Consider the following 19,701-nt stretch of genomic DNA (forward strand, 5'->3'; position numbering starts at 1 on the left):
GTTTTTTTTGTCACATCTCTCCAACGTCCCAAATCATGACACTAGGCCACAGTAGCAGGAAGGGATCTGAGATTCTTGCAAAAAATGTGAATCACAATTTTTCTCCTAAGAAGGGAGATCACATTTCTCACACACAAAATTTTTTTTTTTTCCCCAGAAAATCATTTATTGCACTCTTCAAAACACTCCAGGAATCCTTGATGTTTAGACAGGGTTTTAAACAGATGGTCAAAGTGCTTATCTGGTAACAGCAATGGAACACGAGAGAGTGAACTGTCATTTAGAATTGTTATTGCTTAGAGGTGTGAATTGTTCTCACAATAAATCTAAAAAAAAAAAAATGTTTTTAACCATTTGGGCAGGGGTACAAAAAATAAAGGTCATTTCCAACCCTGACGGCAGCCCATGAAATACTGTGGTTGTTAAGTGGGAAATGTGTTTTAAGTTACATCATTTGACCAAATGTTCTAAAATTATTTTGTTGTGTGAGTGTGATTGTGGAACTTTGCCCTCAGATGTTTGTGTTTTCAACACCTACCACTACGAGCAACCCTCTAGCTCAGCATTTCTCAAAGTGTGTGGCGGAGGCGTCCCAGGGGGGCGCGAGTCACCCGACGTCCAAACATTAGTACCCCCTCACCTTTCACTTTGTTTATGGTTCCGCCGCAAAAAAAAATTCCGACGTCCAATCATTAGTCCCCCCCCACACCCCCCCACCCCCCCACCCCCCCCCACAGTGACTCACGTCCCGGGGGAGGGGGGGAAGACTAATGTTTGGACGTCTGAATTTTTTTGGAGGCGGAACCAAAGCACGCTTTAAACCTCTTTCATATAAACTGTTGTCAGGTCTGTTTTTAAAATGAAGAGATATGTGACAGGGATGAAACACATTTTATTTCATTTTTTCTAGTTCTGAAAAACTAAAGGAATGTTTGTAATTTCTAACAGGTCAATAAAAGTTAAACATGACCTTTTTTTGTCAAAAAAAAATTGGGGTGGGGGGGGATGAAAATTTTTCTTCCTCCAAAGGGAGGAATGACAGAAAAAGTTTGAGAACCACTGCTCTAGCTGAACGTCATTTGGTCTGGTGGCGCTGGTGCACAAAAAACAAGTTAGGCAACTGAGGTTTGCCATCAAGTCCTACTTCTATGACTTAAAATAGCCAACAAACAAAAAAAAACAAAACCCTTTTTACTAACCAGTAACAGAAATCCATCGCTTCACTTGTAAAAATTAATGTACCAGTGCCTCCACACTGTTTGTAAAAAGGAGGGATTTTTACATTTGCCCCTATTTTCAACAAAAGCAGCAGCAATATTAACATTATGTTAATATTAATAAACAGATACCATGACATAATATCAATAACTGAAAAGGATCTTTTGAATATTGGTATGTCTCTCTTTTGTAAGCACCATCTTTCAATCCTCTTCTTGTTATTGCTCCTTCCTGTTCAAAAGGGAAAGTCTTGCTAAAATGTCATTATGAATCTCAGTCTCTACCTTTGCATGCTGGGAGGTGCACAAGCAAAGTTTTTTGTGGTTAGTGGTCATGATCTCAAACTGAGGTCCATCCTGTTCCCAAGTATGCAGCAATAACTAACATTTAGACGTCCCGTGTTTGTTTGCGTTCCAGGCTTGAACCAATAAGGATAGAACATGATCATGTGGTTTTTAAGTGATGCATTATATCTTGTTTGAATGTTTGTAGTTGTGTGGAGTAACCAAAAGTAACTCACTTGGCTACAAATTTGGACCAAAAGAGAAAACAAACTGCAGGTTTGAAAACAACCTATGACAGCTGCCAAAACAACTTAAACAGATCCAAAATGTAACAAGGTTGAACTAACCACAGATGGGGTTGGCTCAGAGCACTTTGAGTCATTTTCATTCTTTCTGATGTGGGTGTTTTGAGACAATAATTATGGGTTATACATAACTCATCGAGATGTCTGTCATGCTTCCTCTAACAGAGAAAGCCACCACTGCAGGAACACGGGACAGGTCAGGGAGCCCATGCGCAGCGTTGCCGTGGTGATCGGCCCCTCACTTAGTGGAAACTGAAACCTGAGAGGGCCTCTGTCAAGCCGCCTTCACCGCAGAGCAGCGACGCATCACACAGGCCAATCGCTGAGGACACCATTCAATGCTCAAATAGCAACTTTTATAATTTAAAAGCCAAAAAAAAACCTTCAGGGCAAAAATTAAACTGTGATGTATTTACTTGGTCATCATTTCAAACAATATCACTAGAATAGAGTTCTCTTCAAAAATTGAAGTAGAATCTTGAGATTCCTCATACTGACATGCTCTACATATGGTTTTCCAGCCCTGATGGATACAGGACTGTTTATTCGTGGAGTTTAAGACTTGGGGATAAGATCAGTGGAGTCACCAAGGAGTTCATCTTTAATGTAAACAAAGCAACACTAAGTGCAAGAGGAAATAATTTACTGCTTTATTTAACAGTTTACTGAGAAACGCCCAACCTTCATCAGGAAGACATTTATACACAGAATCTCAGGCATCAGGTTTTATAGAAGACCTTTGACTGGGAAAACAGTGTCCCAATTTGCTACATGACCAGCAGATTTTTACTTAAATAGAAGAAAAGTTAAAAAGTTAAAATGTGTTCACTTTAACTGATGCAAAGCCCTGTTTCCAATTAAAAATTGGCTGGGCCAAATCTGTGAGAATGCAAACGTGTACTGGGGCTCGTGCTGCATGATATTGGGAAAAACAAAAATAAAATTTCCCTGTGTTTCTCAGTGATATACTGTATATTCCAAGAATAAAAAGTACAAGAAAACATCAAACTTTCATTGCCTTCATGTACATCATTGATAGTCGAGCTCCAAGCACTCACTGTATTCTCCATGACATCAGAAGCATCAGACGCTAGCTGCAAATTACAGTGTTCAACCGGGAAGGAGGATGGGGACGGCAACTTGAGTGAAAAATAAGTTTGACATAAAACATAATTTGTCAAGAAACTGACACATTCTTCTTTGGTGACAGTGTAAATTGGGGGGGGGGGGGGTGGCTTGGCTTTGAAAAAATGGAGCAAGAATGGTTTTGATCGGAGTTTTGCCATGTTCTTTCAAAACCTGCATGTCAATCACACTAAGCATCCATGAGATAATATCCATGTGATGATCCAGAGGTTTTCCATCAAGCAGCCAAGAAGTTGAACCATAACTTGTTGAGTTCATATCCCTCCAGCACTGCATGTCTGGGACCGGCAATGCAATCATTGTGCATGTACAACCCATATGACAAAATATCATGCAGCCCTGAGAAGGGCACACTGAATAACTGCCTCATTAACTGTGTGAATGAAATGGAACATGATAGTAATTGTCAAGTTGTTGTCACTGCCATCGTCCAAATGAGTTGCTTGTTAAGCATGGTAAGATAATCCAGAGTCACAGCCCTTTACTTCAGAGAATAATAATAATAAAAATAAATTCACAACACTTTCCATGAGGCCACCTCAATCCCAACAGTATATTGAATTTAATCCAAAACAAGGATTGACAAACAAATGTTCTTGTAACTTCAAGGAAAATGATACACATATGATTGTCCCACTGCAAATTTGTTCTTTCAGCTAATAACAAATCCATTAATCACATAATATTGCAGCTATTTATATGCCATTGCCTGACTATCTTTGCATTTTTGGTCAACACTTTATGGTCCTAATAAATTCCCCCAAAATCTTTTCAATGCATATTATTATCATACATTGAGACTGTTTATTAATCTTTTCAGACAGGTGGGCTGGTGTTAATTCATTATACCTGAGAGTTAGTGACTAGGAATTTTCTGCCATGCATGCACAGAGTTGGCCATCATCAGTATATGTCAACCAGTCAGAATTTGAGAATTTGTCCCAGGATGAGTCTTTGGTCACTTTCACACCAGCAGTGTGGTTCATTTGGTTCAAAGGTCAAAGGGGAGAAGACAAATCACTGCCTTTTAAATTTGGTTAAAATTAAATTTTTTAATTCAAAAAGCAAACCAAGAGGCAAACCACTAAATTACTGGAAGGTATTGGTAGCTCACTGTATATTTACAACACTGCATAAATATATGATGGGTAAACAAATTTTGATGTGTCACAGCAAGTCTTGCTGGACTTGATGTGTTCAATCATTTCTGGTGTCAATTACTCACAAACAGGTGTCTTGAGCTCACATTTTCATTTCCCTCCTGTATCACTTCTTTGTGACTCCAGAAGTCAGAAAACACCAACCATGTATCATCAATATGACTATCACTTTATCCCTAAATAAGGCTAAGAGTTTAGTTCTTCTCAGTCTTCTTTACTTCACATTCCACAAGAATCTACTTCAAACTGAACCAAACCCAGCTGAAAAGATAGTTCAGTAAACACCAGACTTTGACAGACTGCCTCTAATGGAGAAACATCTGAGTTTGACCAAGATCAGACAAATCTCAGATATCCAGCCAGCTAAATATCTGAATCTTTCAGCAACAAGCGTCAGCCCCGAGAGCCAACAAGAGCAAAAAACATGAAAGGAAGCTTTCTGGAGGAGTCAACAATAGATAATGTTGCTTTTGCAACTGGCAGACACCAGCTGTAACATGATTGTCTTGTCATCAGACAAGATCAAATGTTTAAATACTTTTCTTCTTTAAAAAAAAAAAAAAAGTGAACATTTTTTCGTGAAGATGTATCATATCATTTCACTTTTATCATGTGTTTTTGTGTTAAAATGTAGTTTGGAAAACCAGACAGATTCATATAGGACTTGACTTGAGCATTAGGGAACTGCACGACCACTACAGTGATCTGATCTGTGAAAAGACACATCATATTCATATCCGTAGAACCAGACATAGAACCAAAGGGGCCAGACTGGATCTGAAGCAGCAGCTGTAGACACAACAGTGACCTCACCCCCAACCCCCAACTCTCACCAGACAATTTTAAAGATATCGAGTGTGCAAACATTTTTTTCCCTTCAAACACTTCAATACGGACAGTTATATTTCACTGAATTTTTCATGTACATGTTTGACACTAAATTTCCTTGTCTTTTAGGCAAATTCTTTTCTCAGCGCTCTCTGAAAGGCATTTAATGCAAATGTTAAAATTCTTTGTCAACATTTACTTCAGTATACGTAACCAAAATCACTGAAAAGCAATAAAAAAAAATTAACAAAAAAATTACCTCAAATTCTCATGGCTTTCCTTCATGACTTTATGGATTTACTTATTTTTCCAGCACCTCTCCAAGTATGGAAATTTTCACTTTCAAATTCAGTAACGTTTGAAGGGCTTCAAAGAAATGGGGAAAAAAAAGACCAATGGCACTCCGTACACTGCATGCATTAGCATCAGTAGGAACAGAAATTTTCATGCATTTACTGCATAGATACCAAGTCAAAGCAGCATTATATGGTGGCATTGAGCATGCGAAACAATAAAATTTTTAAAAAGACTGGCATCTGTAGATTATATAAAGAACAAAAAAACAAAGAAAAGTTGTACAAAAGACAGCTTTCCAGAGTGACACAAAACCATATTTTGCACTCACCTTACTCATGCCATGACTGTCTCAAAGGTATTTTGTGGATACATTTGCCTTCAGTGGCAGCTCCCAGAACAACCGGAGAGAAAATTATCCAGAAGAGAAATGAGGGATTAACACATGAGACGTCACCCAGCACTGTCTCACACGGCAGAGCAAGGGCCAATCACAGCGCAGCCACACACACGCACACACATGGTAACCTGACAATAGCAGCCAGTGAGGGAGGCTGAAATACGAGCAGCCTGGTGACTAGTGGACTGAGGCTTTGGGGTTCTCTCAGCCGTAAACTGTGGCATCCCAGGCAGGAGACAAATTCAACAGCTCATACTGATGACCATCCTGTCAGTATTGAGACACCACACTAAGGGCATCTCCACAAGTCTCCTGGTAATAAGTAGGAAAGCGAAGTGATTTACTGTAATCAGTATCAATGTTGATATCAGTAGGAATACATGTAAGTTTGCAGGGTGTCTCAAAAACAAAGGCAGATTTGAATTAAACTCAGTGGACAGACAGGTAATATCACAACTAACAAGGAATTAACTCTTGATCTACATCAAACTGTAGATTCTGGATCCTGAGGACTGTTTCAGGCCATTGGCCGGATTTAGCTATCTGCAATATTTGAGACATGTCATTCATGAATTTCCATTAGATTCCTTTAGTTCAAGTGAAAAGTTTGAAAGAATTACGTTTCAACTCCTGGAATCACATCATTGTCAATCTAATTGTATATATTTCCCTCCCCCAAAAAAAACTATCATATTTTGATGAAATTCACTGAGACCATACTTTTGCATTGAGTATGTACAGTAATTAGACGGTTAAATATTGTGCTCCCACAGATGGTATGGACTGTGTTCAGGATCAGTGATGTGAGAAACCTATTTTTGGTGGGTAAGAAGAAAAAAGTTCTGAATTGCTGATACTATGTTCAAACCTAGTATCCACATAGCCTCCTCAATGAAGAGACATGCTGTCTTGTTTCTCTAAGTATACTGGTGATTGGCTGCCTGCATGTCTACCTCCAGAGGGTGGAAATAGTGTGCTTTAAAGCTATCTTCCAAATGCCGTACACATCAATGACAATTTCTCTTTCTGTGAAATAACTTGTTAACCTGACCTTCTATGAGAGGTACTCTATGTGTAAAGTGCACCTATATAAACTTTGGAAGCAGTATATTGTCGTAGTATAAGAAGCTCAGCATTAGGATGTGGAAATGGCTGAATGCTAACCACACAAGCTAATGGATAGTCAAGCTTCCATTCTCTTCTTCGAACCTTCTGACGAGGGTCTAGTGAAATCCAAAGAAGGCCGCCTTCTTGTGGAATGCCTCAACTTGACAGGTAAAGTCTGTGCATGCCTGCATAGCTGAGGGCTTATCACAGTATCAATGTGGCCCTGAATTCCCTCTGCACCTGCCTTGTCCTGCTTAAATTGCAAGACACAGGAGGGATTTGTCATTTCTCCTCCCTCCAGACAACTCTGCTCATTTAGGAGAAGTCCTGAATGAAGTTCTGAAGTTCAGCAGTTTCATTTAACAATATGAAAACACACAATAGAATAGACTCAATGGTAATAAAGCCCAAGCATGTCCCATCTCTGGATAATAAACAACCCATCATCTCCCATGATGAGGGAGCACGCAGGTTTCTACCAGTCTATTCTCCCTTAAGCATGGGTATGGCAGATAAAGTTTTGGGGTTGCCAGCCTCACTACAACATTTTTCTGCCACTCCTCTCCATTATGGTCAAAATATTGAAACAGCAAGCCTTGACAAGCAGTGGGTTCTTTTATCCAGGAGATATTTTCAGTGTGTAAATAACTGGAATAACATATCCTCTAAATTATAATCTCGTTGCCAAGTCTTAAACCCTAGAGCTTTGCTCCCAGTCTATCTGTCGTGATCTCTACTGTTCATTTCCTGATAAAAAGCCATACCATAACAGAGGACACGTGAATCAAAGAGAGGGATTAACATACCAAGAAACCAAACATTGCGAAACACACTTCAAGGTTTACCCAGGTTAATCCTTACTACAAAGAAGAAAAAAACGTCCATAATTCATGTCCACCGCAGTAATTGTCTTACCCAAAAGAAATCTCACACAAGTTAAAGAATGTTGGACTGAGCCAATTCACTGCATAGTTGGTATGACCACTTCTTCAATTATGTTCAAGTATTTTAGTTAATTTAAACGATGGGAAGTCATCTAATCATCTCTGAAATCAAAATTGAATTTCTGTGTGCTTTATAATCTCAGCTCATACCTATATTTGTGTTTCCATTTAATTTCAAATTGGCCTATTCCATTTGATCCAGTGAATTTTAAGCAAAATATGAAAATCTCACAAAAATGCATTAGATGTGCATCCATCAACGGGTTTGGAGTGAACAAAACAAGCTATGCAATTCTGTCAGAAGATGGCGGTATAGGCAACGTGAATGGAGGAGGAATCTGACACAGGTGTTGAGGAACAGAGGACAAGTTAAAATCTTTCTTAAGAACCAGCCGCTATCATACATTTTGAATGATGTCCAGAGATGAAGACAAAGTTGGGTGTGTCTGTGAAGATGACAGCTACAGAAATTGCTGAGCTTAAGATTTACTACATCTGAGTTCATTCAACTTAGTGATTACAATCTCTTTGCATGTTCATTCTTTTTGGAAATAAAAACAAAAAAACTAAACTTGAGTACAAACATTTTCATTTTTGCAAAATGGTGGGGCATGATACTTCAACATGTGCATCAAAATGGGTTAATAGAAACCTGACTCCTGACAGAATCCTCTGTGGGCCTCAAAGCAAAGGAAGCAATCATAAGACCCCCCCCCCCCGCCCCCGCCCTCAGCAGAGAGACCATTCTTTGTGCTTTAAATCAGATTCATAATCACTACAGAGACTGTGTAGTGTCATCCAAAATACAATAATGAAAACACAAATTTAAATCTAAATTAAATGGATTTCTTTTCAGATGCAGTTACAATCCCGTTCTTGTTTAAAGAAAGTAATCCTTCACACTATAATTGTGGGGAATAAGAAATAAATTCATGCACACCATTTGCAAATCCGCATGCAGATCTTTTACCTTCCTCAGATGACGCCAGTGTGGTTTTGTACAATCGAGTCTACCATCAGCAAGACAATTTTTTTAGATGAGTACTGACTAGCAATGACCCTATTCTGAATTTCTGATACCAGACAGCATTCGACCACAATTTCTTTGACCGCACAAGAGGGACAGATATTCATTTGGCCCCCCATGCAAATTTTCAGTTTATTCAGTTACTGGGGTGAAAAAAAAAAAAAAATTGTCACGCTTCATCGAATTGAGAAAATGCTTGAAAACAGTTTTTGTCTGATTAAATAAATATGCGCAAATGAGGTGTGATTTCATTAAATATGGAGGAAAATTTGCATATATTTCCAGAACAAAATGTCAACATATTAAAAAAATAAACAGGGAAATAGTCAAAAACTCATTATAATATTTCAGCATTATTTCCACAGTACACCACCATACTGAGGCTGGACTTTTCAGAGCTGAGCAGCATGACAGACAACAATGTAAAAGACTAAGCTTAAAATCTACACTATGCAAGTTCTTAACTGAAATATTAATGTCTTGTGACCTGGATTTAAGTAGATTTCTGGCCAACTCAATCAATAGGGCAATGTGGAAAATACAACAAACCTTGCTTTAAGGTTGCCAGGGTTGCTGGTTGGGCAGCAAATGGATTGAGAATTGTGACTGAAATTGAGTTGAGTGTATAATGCGCAGGCTTAATACACTCCTACGATACCCAGAAAATAGTATTCAAGGCTACGATAACAACACTTTAAATTAAAATCTTTTTTTATTTATTGTACATGAACTTTTTAGGCCCCAACTGAAGTACCATTTTGGCCCACCAGAAGGCTCCTGCCTCATCATTAAAGGAGCTCAGCAAATATTTCTATAATTCATCACAGACTGCTGCAACTCTCTTGAATGTACTCATTTAAAATGGAGTGGTCAAGTGGTTTTGCTAGATCCAGGGCTCTAGGCAAAATGGGTACATATGCAGCCTTTCCTTGAAAATTAAATTTTTACCTAATCACATTCATGCGAGTGCATAATCGTTACTATTTTGGTAACACAGGAAGAGTGTTAATTTAGGATGAAAGCATTGCTTTTGTCTTTCACTGAGGCAGCCTTGCGCTCCCTCTCCTGCACTCCTCTGTTCTGGGTAACCGGGCAAGGCTGTGTTACATTCGATGCCAATCACATCCATCCTCAGCACAGCTGTAATTTCCCTGGGCAGATTCTGCTTATTTAGTTGTCTCTTGGTTTATTTGTTTCCATCACATGCACATAAGAGTTCTTGGTTATATTTTGTCTTTTTCTGTCTGTTTTTGCAGTAGGGAGTTTATACGTAGCATTTACTCTTAAAACTGACCGGATTCACTATGCAAATTGTGTGGGGACTTCCTGTCTAACTCAATCTGCTCTGTGCAGATTTAGGAGTCATTCATCAAAAATAGACTTGCCACATATTCCCTGTGAGGTGGTATGCTGCAGAACTTCTGGGACATGCCTAAGATGCGCCAAGGTACTTCTGATGGAAATTGCAGTGCGAGAATAGCTGTGATCCGCTCTAGCTACACTGGCACAACTATTATATGATTGAGCCGAATCTGGTGAAAAAGCCTCTGCGTGTGTACATATGCTACATTGATGCCCCAACATCATGCACATCACCCACTGTGCAGGGCGGCACAAAATTTGACCATAACCAAATTAAGTGGTTTACTGTACCACCGATTATCTTTAAAATCCCATGAGGAAAGACAGCAGAAAGCTGATAGAGGGAAAGCGGGAAAGAAAGAAAGAGGAAAGAAAAATAAAGGGAAATGGGCCGATTCTGACACGATGATGAATGTGCCGCATGCAAGGAGAAACTGGCTGACCAGTGAAGAAAAAAAAAAAACCACCACTTTACAGCAGCACTGGCTAACCCAGTACCTGTGGTTATGGTAAGAGGGGAACGCTACACTGTGTGTTTAATGTAGGCATAGTGTAGTGTGATCCATCCATTGCAGGCAACACTAAACTTGCTAGGAGCTCAACATAGTTTAATCTCGAAACTTTAAAGCTTCAAAATGACAGCAAAAAGTTCAGAACCTGCAGGACCATCCAATGCATGATTAACATTGACCCCCCCCCCCAACCTTTTTTCAGAGGTTAGAAAACAGTAATCACTCAATGAAAGATAATGAACTCGTCATCAAGTAAAATATTTTGCAAATATCAAGTTCCATTGTAAATGTTTCACTGAGGTATGTAAATTGTCACAATTATATATTAGCATGCAAGGTCACTGATTAATACCATGCTGTAACCCCCCAAAAAGGTTGCAACCAAATCATGTGCTTGTGCAACCAACTGAGGAAGTTGGTAGCACCAGTGTTACCAGTGGAAAAGTTAGTCAACAGCCCCGACTGTATCCCTCCAATAATGTTTACCTGACAAATTTACAACCATGTGGTGCTGGTCTCAACCTACAGGAAGTTATTTGAGAAAATTCCCTGACACTTGACTTTTGTTTTTAGTACATCTAACAAGTGTTCCATTAAAAACATGCTGTGCTCAGCTGTCCTTTCAAGGTTTGAGCCTCAAGGTTTCCTAGGTGAGAGTGTATGCTTTTTCGTACTTCAATACCATGCTTGCTAAAAGTTGACCCCCCCCAGGGGCAGCGCTAATTGTTTTGTTTCAGAGGATCTACATTTCAAAGTAGAATTATCTTGTAATAACAGGGCTGCCCCAGAGGATCTTGTAGGTCTTTATGCTACTTTTAAGAACCAAGCAGCTTGAATAACTTTTCACCCTCTGTCCCACAGAGACTAGAGCTTTCTCACCAGAATTTGTTTTTTTAAATCGCCACCAGAAAGAAGAAAAAAAAAAGTCTTCCTCTGGATAAATATTTTCAAGGTAAAACAGCGTTAGTGGAATTATTTTTAGCCCTAAAACATGCCAGAGAAGCACAAATGGGACCGAAGTGTGCACAGATGTTCAACCAAAACTAAAATTACAACTGAATTCTACATTAAATTACAGAGCAAACAACCAGTGAGAGCCCCTCCAAAACTGCGCAGCCGCAAGAAAAGCAAGGGCAGATTTGATGGGCAACCCACTCAGACAGCTCAGTGGAGTGGAAGTCATTTTCTCTAAATAAACAGAGGAGGGATGGGGGGCCTAATCACAGGGAGGCGGTGGGTGGGGGTGACATGTCTCAGCAGCTTTAATCATGTGGACAGAGGGGATGTCTCACCAAGGTGTTAATTGTGAGACCTTTGCCTTAAGACCACAGAAGATGAATGACGAAGGCCTAGTGTGGCCTGCTAAGCCAAAAGTACCAGGCTCTGCTTCCACCCAATCTCCTTATACATTAGTGGTGAAAAGCTCTGCAGGATATACACAATGTACAGATTTTACTCTAAGCTTGTTACAGTATGAATAAATCAGAGAAAAGTTAATGAAATAGACACATGAGCTTCTGAAAATGTGTGGGATAGAATAGTGCCATTATTTCCTAATCGCCACATTTACCACAAAATAATGGATGCATCTTTGTGAAATATATTGGAAAGATCCTGTAGGACCTGGATCCTTAACACTGTTCATGGGCATTAGCAGGATATAGCCATCAGTAGTATTATTCCTCTTACACGCTGAGTACTTTCTAGTGTCACCCGCAACTGATGTTTTGCAGGATTGTATGCAAAACCTACCAGGTCAGATTACATCTAACTTGGTTGAGGGATGTAGCAAAGGGAATGGAAGCGCACATGACATTTTGGTAGTTGTAAGTAGAACATCTCTGCAGGAATCATCTTCATCCTATTCTTATCTGTCATCAAGAAAACTTTTTTAATGAATTGTTCGGTATTGTCATTAAAATTGGGGATAGTTTGATTACATTCCAGGTTGGCGCAGTATTACAGTTTGATGAGTATTATGCTCCTTGATATGGATCATGTTCTGGACCTGGGAGACCTATTGTTGGAAGCACAGAAGAATACTCAAGAACCGATATCAACAACAGAGGTCCGTGTGCACAATGATGGATGCCCTCCTTGTTGCCCGCATTCAGCAGCCCTTGCTCATCTGCTGGCAAAAGTCTGCACTACCAAGCCAACTCCCAGGTGTTGGTGCCACTTGTGTTATGCCCACTACAGTGGACAGCCGGATTAGATCCTCACTGCTCCAAAATAAAAAAAACATGTCACTGAAGTGAGGGAGCTGACAGACACCTCTGAACTCAGAGTAAAAGCAAACTTGATCGTTTTCAACGAAAGAATCAAGGATGCACATTAGTGATTGAGCTTTTTTCCCTCTTTTCTTCCTGCTGTTCTGTTTGGTTTTGTCATTTTATTTTATTTGCCTATTATCACATGTAGGAAAAAAATTAGACCAGACATAAAAATAGATCTCTATTACAACAATACAGCTCCATTTTTTTCATGATAAATGTATTTGTCTGTTGAGTTATCAACAGATGGGATATCGATTTGGGATCATCAGTGTCAGGTTTCCAATAATGACGTCATTCAGACATAAGACTGATAGCGATCCAAAGACCGAACAATATTCCATTCCATAATTTGCAGTGGGGGGCGGCATTACTCACAGGTACAGTGGCAATCGAGCAACCAAAGGGTCACTGTTTCGATCCTCACTTCCCCTGGTGACCATGTCCAAGTATGCTTTAGCAAGATACTGAACCCCTAATTGCTCCTGATGGCCCCGTGACAGACTGACGAGCTGTCCAGGGTGAACCCCGCCTCTCACCCAATGTCAGCTGGGATAGGCTCCACCCCCCGACCCTTAATGGATAAGATTGATAGAAAATGGATGGATGGATGATTGCGAGTCATATGGACTGTGTGGTAACTGACACAACTTTAAACAAAATGACACAGAGGAGGCACTGCGGCCGCCTTATTTGCTCCTGAGATGTCACAATAAACCTGGTCCAGTATATTGTAGTCTCTGGTCAGAAGGTTTGCCCAATCTCCTCCTCATGCCAGGTCACCCCTCCTGGAACTCTCACATATGCACTCTGCCCCATCACACTCACAACATCTCATAGACTGGGACTTGCACTAAATTTTATATTCCTGACATTAACTGTACATATTTTTATGTGGTTCATATTCTGTAATTTTTAGTAAATTATCTTTTTACAATATACGAGCATATCATATGTATCATGATAAATATTGCATTGTCCTTGACCTCCCAGCACTCTGGGAAAATCTGAGAGAAGAATGCCAACTTTCTTTCATCTTGGGTATTTGTTTTAAACCCTTAAAGAAAAATAAATTCTGTTGCTGTAAACTGATCACTCAATCAGAAAGGCAAGAGCTGAGTTCATCATACAGATAATCAATAGAATCTTTTGTCCAGCACTATGATCAAAAGGTTTATGTAACAGCATTTTAATTAATATACAGAGTGGTGCAGATATTTACTTAAAGTTAATTCTAAAAAAAACAAGCATTCACATAACACAGGTTGGGACTTCCTAAGTGAAATCACTTTTCTAATCTCTTTATAGTGTGTCAAGTGTGTGTGTGTGTGTGTGTGTGTGTGTGTGTGTGTGTGTGTGTGTGTAAGCCGGAATTGTACAATGAAAGGCAAAGAATTTCATTCAACTGCTGTCAGGGCTCTCATATTCTTTCAATGACATTTTAATTCAGTTTTCCTCAGTCCAGTAAAAGATGATGCAGAAGCCCCGTCCATCTGACCTCAAAGGATCAAAGCTCCTTAACAACACAAAAGAGACCACCATCTTGGTCTATATCCCCACTATCAAAATCCTCATCCCCTCAGCTCACCACCTCAACTCAAAGCAGAGCTTTCATTTGGCTGCTTGAACCTCTGTCAAAAGGAAAATAAGTAGTGGTGTGCCAAATGACTGAGGGAAGGAGGAGGAAGACCATCAGCTTCATTTCAGGAACATTTCTGACTGTAATTCAAGCTATAACCAGAAAAAAAAAAGACTGAGACGACGGAACAAGGGGGGAACACTGATTATTATTTACAGGTTTTAGGACACATTCCCCCTTCTTTTATTTTTAAAGCGCTGCAACAAGTAATTGATGTAAAGAAAATCAAGTAATTTGAGAATGTATTTATTATCTTAGGCTACAAAAAAATGGTCAAATATTTGCTGGTTCACTTAATTGAAATTTAGGCTCTGGAAAACTGCAATGAGCCTTTTTCAAATTTTACCATAAACAGGAAAAATATTCAAAAGGTGAAAGTACCTGTAACAGGCAGCTGCAACTGTATATTCTTATATAGGCTGGTGGTGGGGATGTTTGGACACGTGCAAGCGAGCGGTTCAACCTGATTTAAGCAGTTAAATCCGAGGTATGGCTGAGTCAGTATGTTTCTTATAATGGTGAGAGATTACCAGGTCACATGAGAGGTGGGCCGCTGTAAACTTTTTCCTTCTTTAAATAGGTAGCTCCTTCAATGGAGCAACTACAAAGGTGCTCACAACTTCTATCTACATGTGAGCAAACGCCTTCCGTCTCCCAGTTTGCATGCAACATGTATTCCTGCACAAGCGGCTCAGAGTTCAACCAGAACACATTCATGACACCTGTCTGGATGGTCGGGAAAATACGCCAGACTAACACAACAAACACCATATGACTTTAATCCTGTTTATCCAGAAGCACTTCATGGGATTGTACAGTCTGGTCATTGCCGGATACCTGACCAGGAAAAGACGTTGAAGACGATACACAGTATCTATCCGCGTTTATAACCCAGGCGACTCTTGCACATTAATTCAAGTGAAACCCCGTCACGCACATGAACATAACTTAATCACGTATAAAAGTCAGCCCTTCACGCTACGCCTGCACTGCGTCTCACTTACCCGTGTTTCCCACGCTGTTTCTGGACTTGAAGATAACTCCTCCTCATTTAACTCCGTCCTCGCACGCAAATACTCGCTGGGCAAATGGTCCGGTAAAGACAAAAGGTCAAAGCGAGCTTCTTCGGGGACACGGTCCGTCCTGTTTCCACCAGCCTCTTTGTACTTGTCCGCCTCAGCAGCGACTTGTTAAACCAGGCGCATGCGCAGTAAAGACCCTGATAGTCAGTCCAGGGCTCGTATGAAGGTCAGTCTACGCCACAGGTGTAGCGTACCTGCCGTTAACAAATACGTCCTGCTTTTACTGTTCAGGCGCCAGAGGGTTACACTGTTAAATAACTTACTCTGTAACTCGTCAATTGGAAAGTTAAAATTCTCATGGACAACTACATTTGGTCTCCTGTAGCAGCGTTTCCTTGACCCATCAGCTTTTATGGACGTCATCTGCTTTCCTCTGGTCATAATGATTTTGGCCACTAGAGAGCACGTGCTGAGTAGGCCGCTATTTGAGCCAGGAATGATGACGATGCCAAAATAGCAACCTCAGCAGCTGAAAAGTGAAGCCAACAGCACAATTAGTTTGACATTGTATCCGAAAACTTCTTTCACAAAGCATTAGTTCAATCAGTGATCCTATTGTGTGGCCCACAGCCCCTTAGCAGGGCAGTGAAGGTACTGCAGGTGGCCAAAAGAGCTCATTTAAAAAATGCAAAAAAAGTTTTTACTTTTGAAGTCTGTCATAAGGATGAATTTACCATAAAATAACTGCTGTAATAAGTTATATGTTGATATTAGGTTGGGAACATTTGAATGACGATAACAAGAATACAGTGATTTTATAATTCACCATTTGAACTTATGCATTATTAATATCCATCCATCCATCCATTTTCTACCTCTTATCCTGTTTCAGGTTGCGAGAGGGCTGAATCCTATCCCAGCTGCATTTCGGGTGAGAGGCGGGGTTCACTGGGGACCAACACATACAGACAGACAACCATTCACTCTCACAGCCACACCTACAGTCAATTTAGAGTATCCAATCAGCCTCGTCGCCATTTGCATGTCTTGGACTGTGGGAGGAAGCTGGAGTACCAGAGAGAACCCACATACGCACAGGGAGAACATGGGGACTCCACACAGAAAGATCCCGAGCGGGAGCCCTGAGCCTTCTTGCTGTGAGGCGACAGTGCTAACCACTGTACCACCGCGCCGCCCGCATTACTAATATGTGGTACACAAAAATAGGTTTCCATACAGAGAGAAATATTTCATTTTGTCTTGTGTTTTCATAGCCAAGTGTTTAGAGGCTACAATCTCGCTGCTCATAGGTGATTGATTAGTGCTCATAGCTTTCGCCCAGGATGTTTGGGTTTGAATCCTGCGTGTTACTTATACTTGTGGACACCTAATTCTACTTATTGACTTGGAATTATTAGGTGAATAATGTTAGAAATACTGGAAGATGAGACCTTGCCATTCAAAAAAAGAAGAAGATTGTTATTCAACAGCATCAAAACATACTAGACATCTCTGGACAATTTTCATATAGAGCAGACCCAAGTCAAGTCAGTTTTATTTGTGCAGCACCAAATCACAACAAAAGTTGTGACACTCTATCAATGAATTTACACCCAACAATTCTCCATGAGCAAGCACATCCTGCAAAAGCTGTTACAAAAACAAGTGATGCAAAGGGTGGCTGCTTGAGCCTCTTCAGGTCTGTAGCCTCCTCCAGCAGCAGCATCAGTCAGGGATCTGGGAAGTGGGGAAGCACAAAGGCTCCAGAGAAGAAGACGAGTTAATAACACATATGAGTACAGGAGGATAGAGAGGAAAGAGAGGAGAGAGGAGCCCAGTGCACCATGGGAATCCCCTGGTTGTCTAAGCCTATAGCAGCATATCTGAGGGTCAGCCTAAGCAGCAATAACTGTAAGCTCGATCGAAAAGGAAGGTCTTAAGTCTGCTCTTAAGAGGGTGTCTGCATCCCAGACTGAAACTGGGAGACGGTTCAACAGGAGGGGAGCCTGGACCACAAGTAACCCTGCAGCCTGGGAGCGAAGGGTTCTAGCTGGATAGTAGAGGACTATGAGCTCTGTCAAATATGAAGATGCCTGATTGTTGAGGACTTTGTATGTTAGAAGGAGAATTTTGAATTCTATTCTAAATTTGATAGGGAGCCAGTGCAGAGGAGCCAGGACAGGAGAGACATGGTCTCTTCCACTAGTTCTCATCAACACACGGGCAGCAGCATTTTGGACCAGCTGGAGAGTCTTTAGGGACCTACTGGTGCAGCCTGATAGGAGGGAATTGCAGTAATCCAGCCTGGAAGTGACAAAGGCATGGACTAGTTTTTCTGCATCTTTTTGAGACAGGATGTGTCTGATCTTAGCAATGTTACGTAAATGAAAGAAAGCAGTCCTAGAAATTTGCTTAATGCGGGCATGAAAGGACAGATCCTGATCAAAGAGAACTCCGAGGTTCCTTACAGTAGTGCTGGGGGCCAGGGTGATGCCATCAAGGGTACCTATCTCATTAGATAGGGTGTTTCTAAGATGTTTTGGGCCCAGGACAATGACTTTAGTTTTTTTCAGAATTTAATTAAATAAAATTATGGGTCATCCATGTTTTTATCTCCTTTAGACAGGCCTCCAGTTTAGGCAGCTGATTTATTTCATGTGGATGCATTGATAAGTAAAGCTGTGTGTCGTCAGCATAGCAGTGAAAATGAATCGTGTTTCCTTATAATGTGACCTAGAGGAAGCAGATAAAGGGTGAAGAGGACTGCTCCAAGCACAGATCCTTGTGGAACACCATAACTGACTGCAGTGGTTTCAGAGGGGTTATCATCAACAAGTACAAACTGAGATTAACTTAGTTAATATGACCCTTACCAATTTAGTGCAGTTCCTTTAATGCCAATGACATGTTCCAGTCTCTGTAGAAGGATATGATGGTCAATGGTATCAAAAGCTGCACTAAGATCTAATAGGACCAGCACAGAGACCAGTCCCTCATCTGATGCTAGTAGGAGGTCACTGGTAACTTGGACTAGTGCTGTTTCTGTGCTATTATTGACCCAGGAAACCTAAATGGAAATCCTCTAATAAGCTGTTGCTCTGGAGAAAGTCACAGAGCTGTTTAGCAACTGCTTTCTCTAGAATTTTGGAGAGAAAAGGAAGATTGAGATTGCTCTGTAGTTGGCCACAACTTCTGGATCCAGAGTTGTTGTTGTTTTCAGGTAAACAGGAATACTTGGCTTCATAGAGATGTGGCTCTTTATCAGTCTGGCTACAGTGCTGAAGAGAAACCTGGGGTTGTTCTTGTGTTACTGTGCTAACGCTGAGTAGTAGGCAGTGCTATTTTTCAGAGGGCTTTCCTATAAGCTTTAAGGATGTCTTGCTAACTGGCATGTGACTCTTCCAGTTTGAAGGAGCGCCATATCCTCTCGAGTTTTTGGAGAGGACTCATACCTCATTCATCTGTGAAAATGAGTGGGAAAAGATTTGGGAAAAGTTTTACTGTTATACAAAAGTAAGTCAGAAGAGGCTGTACCTCATTTTCTAAACTGGATGTAAGTGGGAATAAGCACGCTCTGTTCTGTTGCCTCACAGCACGAAGGTTTCAGGTTCGAGTCCTGGCTCGGGCACAGGATCTTTCTGTGTGGAGTCTCCATGTTCTCTCTGTTCCTGTGTGGGTTTTCTCTGGTACTCCAGCTTCCTCCCACAGTCCAAAGACATCAAGAGGGGACGAGGCTGATTGATTCTCTAAATTGACTGTAGGTGTGACTGTGAGTGTGAATGGTTGTCTGTCTCTATGTGTTGGCCCTGCGATGGACTGGCGACCTGAGGGTGAACCCCGCTTCTCGCTCGAAAGCTGCTGGGATAGGCTCCAGCCCCCCCCCCCCCCCCCCCCCGCAAACCTTAATAGGAACAAGCGGAAGACAATGGATGGATGGATGTTCTAGAGTGTTCCAGAAAGCCAGACTGGCTAAGGATGCCACCTTGTGGTGTTTGTTGTAAGAGCTCAAGGAAATAAAAGGTTGTAGGATATTTTCTGTCTAACTTCCTTGTTGATGAAATGATCTAGGGTGAGTGGAAAGAAGAGCGTTCTGCTTGTGCTTGCATGATATATAAAGAGGCCTGACTTTTTACTTCATAAAAATATTTTAAAATTCTTTGAAAATGCATGAGAAGACACT

At 40.7% G+C, this 19,701-nt stretch overlaps 1 protein-coding gene across 2 annotated transcripts in view; it reads right to left on the reverse strand.

Annotated features, from left to right (window-relative positions):
- The window catches only part of kank1a (KN motif and ankyrin repeat domains 1a), a 58,129-nt gene extending 42,225 nt beyond the window's left edge, over positions 1-15,904 (reverse strand). Inside the window, exon 1 of one of the 2 annotated variants that reach the window (XM_086206887.1) lies at positions 15,504-15,904. The gene's annotated coding sequence lies outside the window, so the exon portion shown is untranslated. Of the gene's footprint in view, positions 1-5,566; positions 5,691-15,503 lie in introns of those variants that run through there. The other variant, XM_086206889.1, reaches the window with a different exon arrangement.
- Between the last annotated feature and the right edge of the window lie 3,797 nt (positions 15,905-19,701).

This window comes from Aulostomus chinensis, chromosome 6 (genome assembly GCF_037954235.1).
Source record: "Aulostomus chinensis isolate RoL2024-O1b breed Wild chromosome 6, RoL_Achi_v1.0, whole genome shotgun sequence".
Classification (NCBI taxonomy): domain Eukaryota; kingdom Metazoa; phylum Chordata; class Actinopteri; order Syngnathiformes; family Aulostomidae; genus Aulostomus; species Aulostomus chinensis.